Consider the following 6,000-nt stretch of genomic DNA (forward strand, 5'->3'; position numbering starts at 1 on the left):
TACTAAAAGTAATGTGCTATGTATATAACATTTCTAGGAAGAACGTTAAGTTCCTGCAATGACATCTGAAGTTATATGTCATTATTTAAAATAAAAGCACTAAAATTGTTATGGTCCACCTGTCAGGCATTTAAAATGGCAATAGTCCAAATCGGTCTTAATAAAGAGGTAGAGCTTTGTGGGTGAATTTGGTTTCCATAAAATTTGTTTGCTTTAAAAGTAATATTGATGCAGTCCATATATACGGGCAAGCAATCCTTTTTGTAAACGATATTGCCATCCAAACTCAATTATCATACTTTGTTTGCTACAGCTCTCAAGCTCTTAGATTTTGTTTGCATACTATGCCTTAAGTCCAATTTTGGCCTCAGTGGTGTCAATGGACGCTAATGAAATCTGATGAAGCTTATATCTATTGAAACCCAATTTAAAATTTTCTCTGAGAATCTGTTGTGTTTTTTGTTTGGTTTTTTTTTTTTTTTTTAATACACACTAACAACTGTACTTTCTTGCGGTAGCCAGTCTCCCTTGGTATTACAGTGACACTTTGAAATGAGGCTTCTTGATTTATGTTGGCTCTAGGCAGGCCCTACAAAATTCCTCTGAAGCAAGATGGAAGATGAGCAAAGACAAAGTAACAATTTTCAAATATTTGAGTGAAAATAGGCATCTGGGAAGAAAAAAAAAATAGTCTGAGGTTCCATCACTTTAAAAACATTCTTTTCTCTCAGAATATCCCAAACAAATATCACACATTTCTCTTAAGAGTTCATATTACTCTGCTTTCGGTCACCACCCCCACCCCCAATTTACATCAGAAGTAAACATAAGGGGAAACCAGGCTGAAGCTACAGCTGCTGCTTTGATATGCTCCCTCATGACAACATAGTTCTGTCAGATTTGATGTTGTGAGGCAGTTTTGCACTTCCACGTAAGTGGGAACGGAGGGGGAAGGGACAGACGTGAACATTAATTTCAGTCTTCACGATGCCTTCATGCTCAGCACCACTTTAATTTGCATTAAGCCTTTTTACTGCAAAGGAGAAGAGATCAAACCCTAGCTTCCCTCTTGATATGGACTATTGTGTTGTCAACTGAAAGTCATGGCTCTCCTCCACTTGACCATAAGCTGAATCACAGAGCTAAACATTCTCAAATTTGTGTGGGAAGGAACTGAAATATAACACAGGCGTGAATCCTGTGGCTTAAGTCCACCTCTACATGTGATTTCTCAGTCACTGCATCTTTTATGCTCTTTTGCTATTAAAAGTGACCATTGCAGAGGTATAGGAAAGCGCTTTCCTCAGCCAAGTGTAACCATCAGCTCTGTTCTCTGGTTTTTCAACCTTTAACAGTTATCATGATTGGAGAATGACAGACACATTTGGCCAAGCAACCTAAATGTAAAAAACATACTTTTACAGCACAGAGTTGTAATCTGGCAAGCTCAGTCTCTATAACTTGTAGGCCAAATGGGAGTGAGACAGATACAGCAGCACTTGCAGAAGATCAGTCACCTAGGTCTATGCCAGAAGGAGAGTGCTCCCAGGGCAGGCACGCATTAATTCAGCAGCCCTTGGCAGTATGGTCATAGGGAGCATGAACCTCATTCAGTCACGCACCCAGAATGCTCTGGATACGGTCCAGAACAAGAAGACATGTAAGTACTGTTTGCTCTCTCCAAGAGGCAAACTTCAGCTCTTGCCCGATAGCCCTTCCTGCTTCAAAGTGGTCTACACAGCCTAATACTTGAGAGATTGTGAAGAATCAGTCAGGGTATCCATGAATGCTAAAAGTGTCATAGCTTCCAGGAAAGTATTGGGATTGACCTGGGTATTTATTCAAGGAATGTGCAAGGATCTGTGCTATAGAAGAAGTCACGTTCAGTACCAGATTCTGTTTATCTCCTAGTGTTTTTTCTCTGTCCCCCTAAAAGTACAGCCATAATGGAAATGTATCATTAGTTTTACTGCTGACTAATTTCCTACTTAAAATTATCAGTCTCATAATGAGAAACCAGAAACACTCTGTGGTGATATTCCACTAGAGCAGAAATGAAGCAATCAGAGAAAATACTTTGGATCATCCTGTTCTCTGAAATCATAAATCAGGATCAAATGCAAAATGCTCAGGAATGTAAAACTAGTCAAATCTTCAAATGCGAACATTTCTATTCTCTCATTAGGACACTTTGCAAGTAATAGAAGTAAGCATGCCTGAAGAGTGGCTTTTAATGGTTTTTTTTGGTTGTGGGTTTTTTTAAGCATAAATTAAATACAAGGTTTCTTGATGCATTATTTTGTCATTTAGGAGGCTATTTTCCAAATTTATTAAAATCATAATGATTTCTTGTTTTAAAATACCTTTTCCTTTTAATACTGCTTATAATTATCATGTATCATGGCATGAATCTCTCTTTCTTAAATACAGTATACGTACTTAAATACAGTATATAATCTAAGTATGAGCCAAATCTCTGTAAATGCCATCAAATAACTTGGACTTCTATAACTAACTTTCCAAGTAGCACATTCTGATTTACTGCTTTGCTGGAAACACGGGAAGGAACAATAGGACTAGAATTTCTTTCAGGGCTGCCTTTTAACAGAGGTGGTGAAGCCTAGGTATTGAAAGAGTCTTTGTAGCATTTATCATCTCTCCAATATTTTTTTTTAAGCCTAAATCTGAATTTAGTTCTTTGGGTTCCTGTATTTGTCTTCCTTTATTCACGTAGCAAGATTTCAGGGGGCATAGGAAAAGGCCAAAGTCTTGCTTCACAAAGTATGACTTTCAGAAATTCTTGTTCTCTCTGGCATTTTCCATCTCAAGAATTCAGCATTCAGTTGGAGAGAGCAATGAGAAGGGAAAATTTTGGGGGGCTGAGCAGCAAAATTTAATATCCCAAACTGAAAAGACTCCCAGATGAATAGAGCAAACCAGACGACCCAGCAGACACAAACTGTGGCCCATAACCTGCAGATAAATCTGTTTGCATGGACAATTACCTACACAGTTCAATGATGTCAGTGCAAATCCATGCAGAGGTAAGGATTTGTGGGCAGAAGCTTGGCTCTGCTCAGGTTAGGGAAGCTGTTCAGGTTTTCTGTTTCTTTGTAAAGTGATACAGACATTAGATGCTTGCTGCCATTACATACTTTTACAGTAGACCATGATTCAGTGCAAGCCACTCAGAATTGCTGGCTGTCAGGCTGAGCTGGGTACTGCATTCATCCTTCATTACTGGGAAGGTAGCTCTGTATCTTAGATAAGGGCATGAGTGGAAATAAGATTTTTCATCCTATTATGATGTCTTTTTGCTTGCCACACAACAAAGCTTTATTCAATTTTGCCAGGTTTTGGTCATGCATGAGAAAACACACACTAAGAAAGGGTGAAACTGGACTTCTAGCAGAGTTTCATGGGACGGTTCACCATTATGTAACTAACTCAAAATAATGCTATAATTTTTGTACTTTCATGAGAAAATTCTTTTCACGACTAAATTCTTTATGCCAGTTTATAAATGTCAAAGGTATTTTCTATGCATACTTTGTTATAATCCACTCATCACTTATGAAATACAGAAGAAATGTGTTTTATTCATTTATTCCACAATGTTGTTATTCTAAACTTAGATACATATGCTAAATATTTTTAGTTCTGTTTCCTCTTATTGTCTCTACTTGCTTTCTCCTGCCCTGATTTTGTATATTCTTAGCCAAAAAGTAACAGATGTCCCATTGATTACTCATGTAGAAGACTGAATTTACTCTCAGAAGTCTTTAGAGGAAAAAAGAGAAGTCCTCTGAATAATTCAGACTTCCTTCTCTCTTTTCCTTCATTCCATCTTTGTTTCTGTTTTTTTCTTTAGCCCCCTGTGCTCCTTAAAATCATCTTTTTCTTCCTATGTTCAGAATGCTCTTCCGAAAGTGTTTTCTCTCAGGAACCTAAGCTGGTTTAGACTAGCTTTTGATGGACCAAACCTAAAAGATACTGAACACAGAAACTTTTCTCTAAAATGTATAACGTATCTTGTCGGGTGCAGATGCTAGTTATTAACTTCAGAAGTTAATTCTCTTGGTAACCGTCATCCTAAAAGAATCTTGACAGAGTTCTAGCTGAGAAAACTTACGTATTTAGTAAAGAATAGAAAGAATTGCTTGTTTTTCTGAAGCAAATTATTTTTATTTATAAATCTCCTTCTGGTATCCTGTAAAAATTCTGAGTTTTTGAAGTTGTTCAGGAGGTACATAAGCTTTGTTCTTCAAATGCTTTAAGAATGCATATATGTATATACTTTATATTCTCCAAGGTTGCAAAGACAAAATTCATACTGAGTGCACATTGAAGAGCAAGGCTTCTGGCTTGACTTTCTGGTGGTCAGAAAGAAAAAAATAAGCCACATCATTGTTAACAGCAGTTACCTGGAAGTTTTTCTGAAGTCTCCTTGTGACTAGTTTAAATACATTCTTGTTCCTTATATACTTATGATTTTTTTTTATTTTGTCTTGCCTTTGCACTAGTAGAATTTCCCACTCATCGTCTCTGCACTGCATAAAAATCATGCAAGGAGCGTCACTATAGGGAATAAGGATAAGAGCTCAATATTGCTTGGAGCACCACTGTTGTGGCTAGAGCTTCCCATATCACAGCCTTGCAGTTCTGCATGAACGAGGCTATAAAGGGCTCTTAGCCTCTCCAGTAGGTATTTCACTGCTTTATTGACTTAAAAAAATACAGAATCCTCTGATTTCGGTTATTACTTTTCTCTGGCATAGCTGAATTATTTTATAGGACACAAACCTTCCCACACTTCAGCTCACGTCTCTGGCAAGTCAACCAACTCCTGTTCCTACGGAGCCAGAATGTATGGAAGGCAGCCATGCAGCTGACATAAGTTGATTTAAAAGACTGTGATTGGAGAGAGTAAAGTAATGAGTCCTCCAAAACAGGAGGCTCTCAGAAGAAACTATGGCTGCTGCACATGACTGACCTTTCCATTCATTCCTTCTGGTCTCTGCTAATAGTATCTTGGCCTTCACAAAGCATACTTCCAAAAAAACCTTGGACTAAGTGGAGAGGAAAAACATTTTGTCTACTGTATGCAAGCTTTTTACTTCAGGTGTTCCTTTGCCATTCAGAAATTCATAGGGTTTAGTTTCTTTTTTGCCACAAATTCTTCTTCTCTTTCAAGTACTTACCGAACTGGAACACCAGGGAAATCCTCAAGACCCTTAGACCATGCTGTCTGCTCTGCATTTATGAATTACCATACTGATAGTTGTCACAGTCCTTTATCCTAGCCCCCTTTTTTAGTCTCTTGTTGCCAGGATACACGATAAATAATAATAATGTGAAAGGACACCTTTTACTGGTTAGATTACGTGCTTGTGTTTTACTGCTAACTGTTTCATACGTAACAAACAATGTCTGCATGAGCTCAGAGGGATAACTTTCTTGATAATCTGTGTTGTAGTACAGCACTGTTGCCTGTTAAGTGCTACCTGCACACAAAAAGCAGAGTTTTCCTGTAGGCTACTGTATTACTTCTTTCAGGTTTCATCACTGGATACATCTAACAAAATATCTAGTGAGACCACATCATGATGCCAATATTTTAATCCCATTCTTTCAGTACACATTTTTTTCTTTGAATAGAACTGTTCATATCCTAATAAAGATTCAATTTAGAGTATTTAATTTGGAGTATTAAGTTTAGCCTAATAAATTATGTTAAATCTAGCCTAAATAGGTTAGGTGAAAATCTAGAAGGTAGGGCTTTAGAACATGCAGAGCACTTTTGTGAAATGTTTTCCTGCCTAACTGGGATTATTCAGGTATTTAATACTAAGTGTAAAAGCTTTGCTGAACTAGGACCTTGTTTAACCATAATACCTTTCTTGCTTTTACAGAATTAGGGGGGAATATGGGAAAGCTAAACAAGACAACCTCAAACAAGATCTGTGCAACTTCCCTGGTATATTAATCTGTAGACAGAGA

This window comes from Aquila chrysaetos, chromosome 6, assembly GCF_900496995.4.
Source record: "Aquila chrysaetos chrysaetos chromosome 6, bAquChr1.4, whole genome shotgun sequence".
Lineage (NCBI taxonomy): Eukaryota > Metazoa > Chordata > Aves > Accipitriformes > Accipitridae > Aquila > Aquila chrysaetos.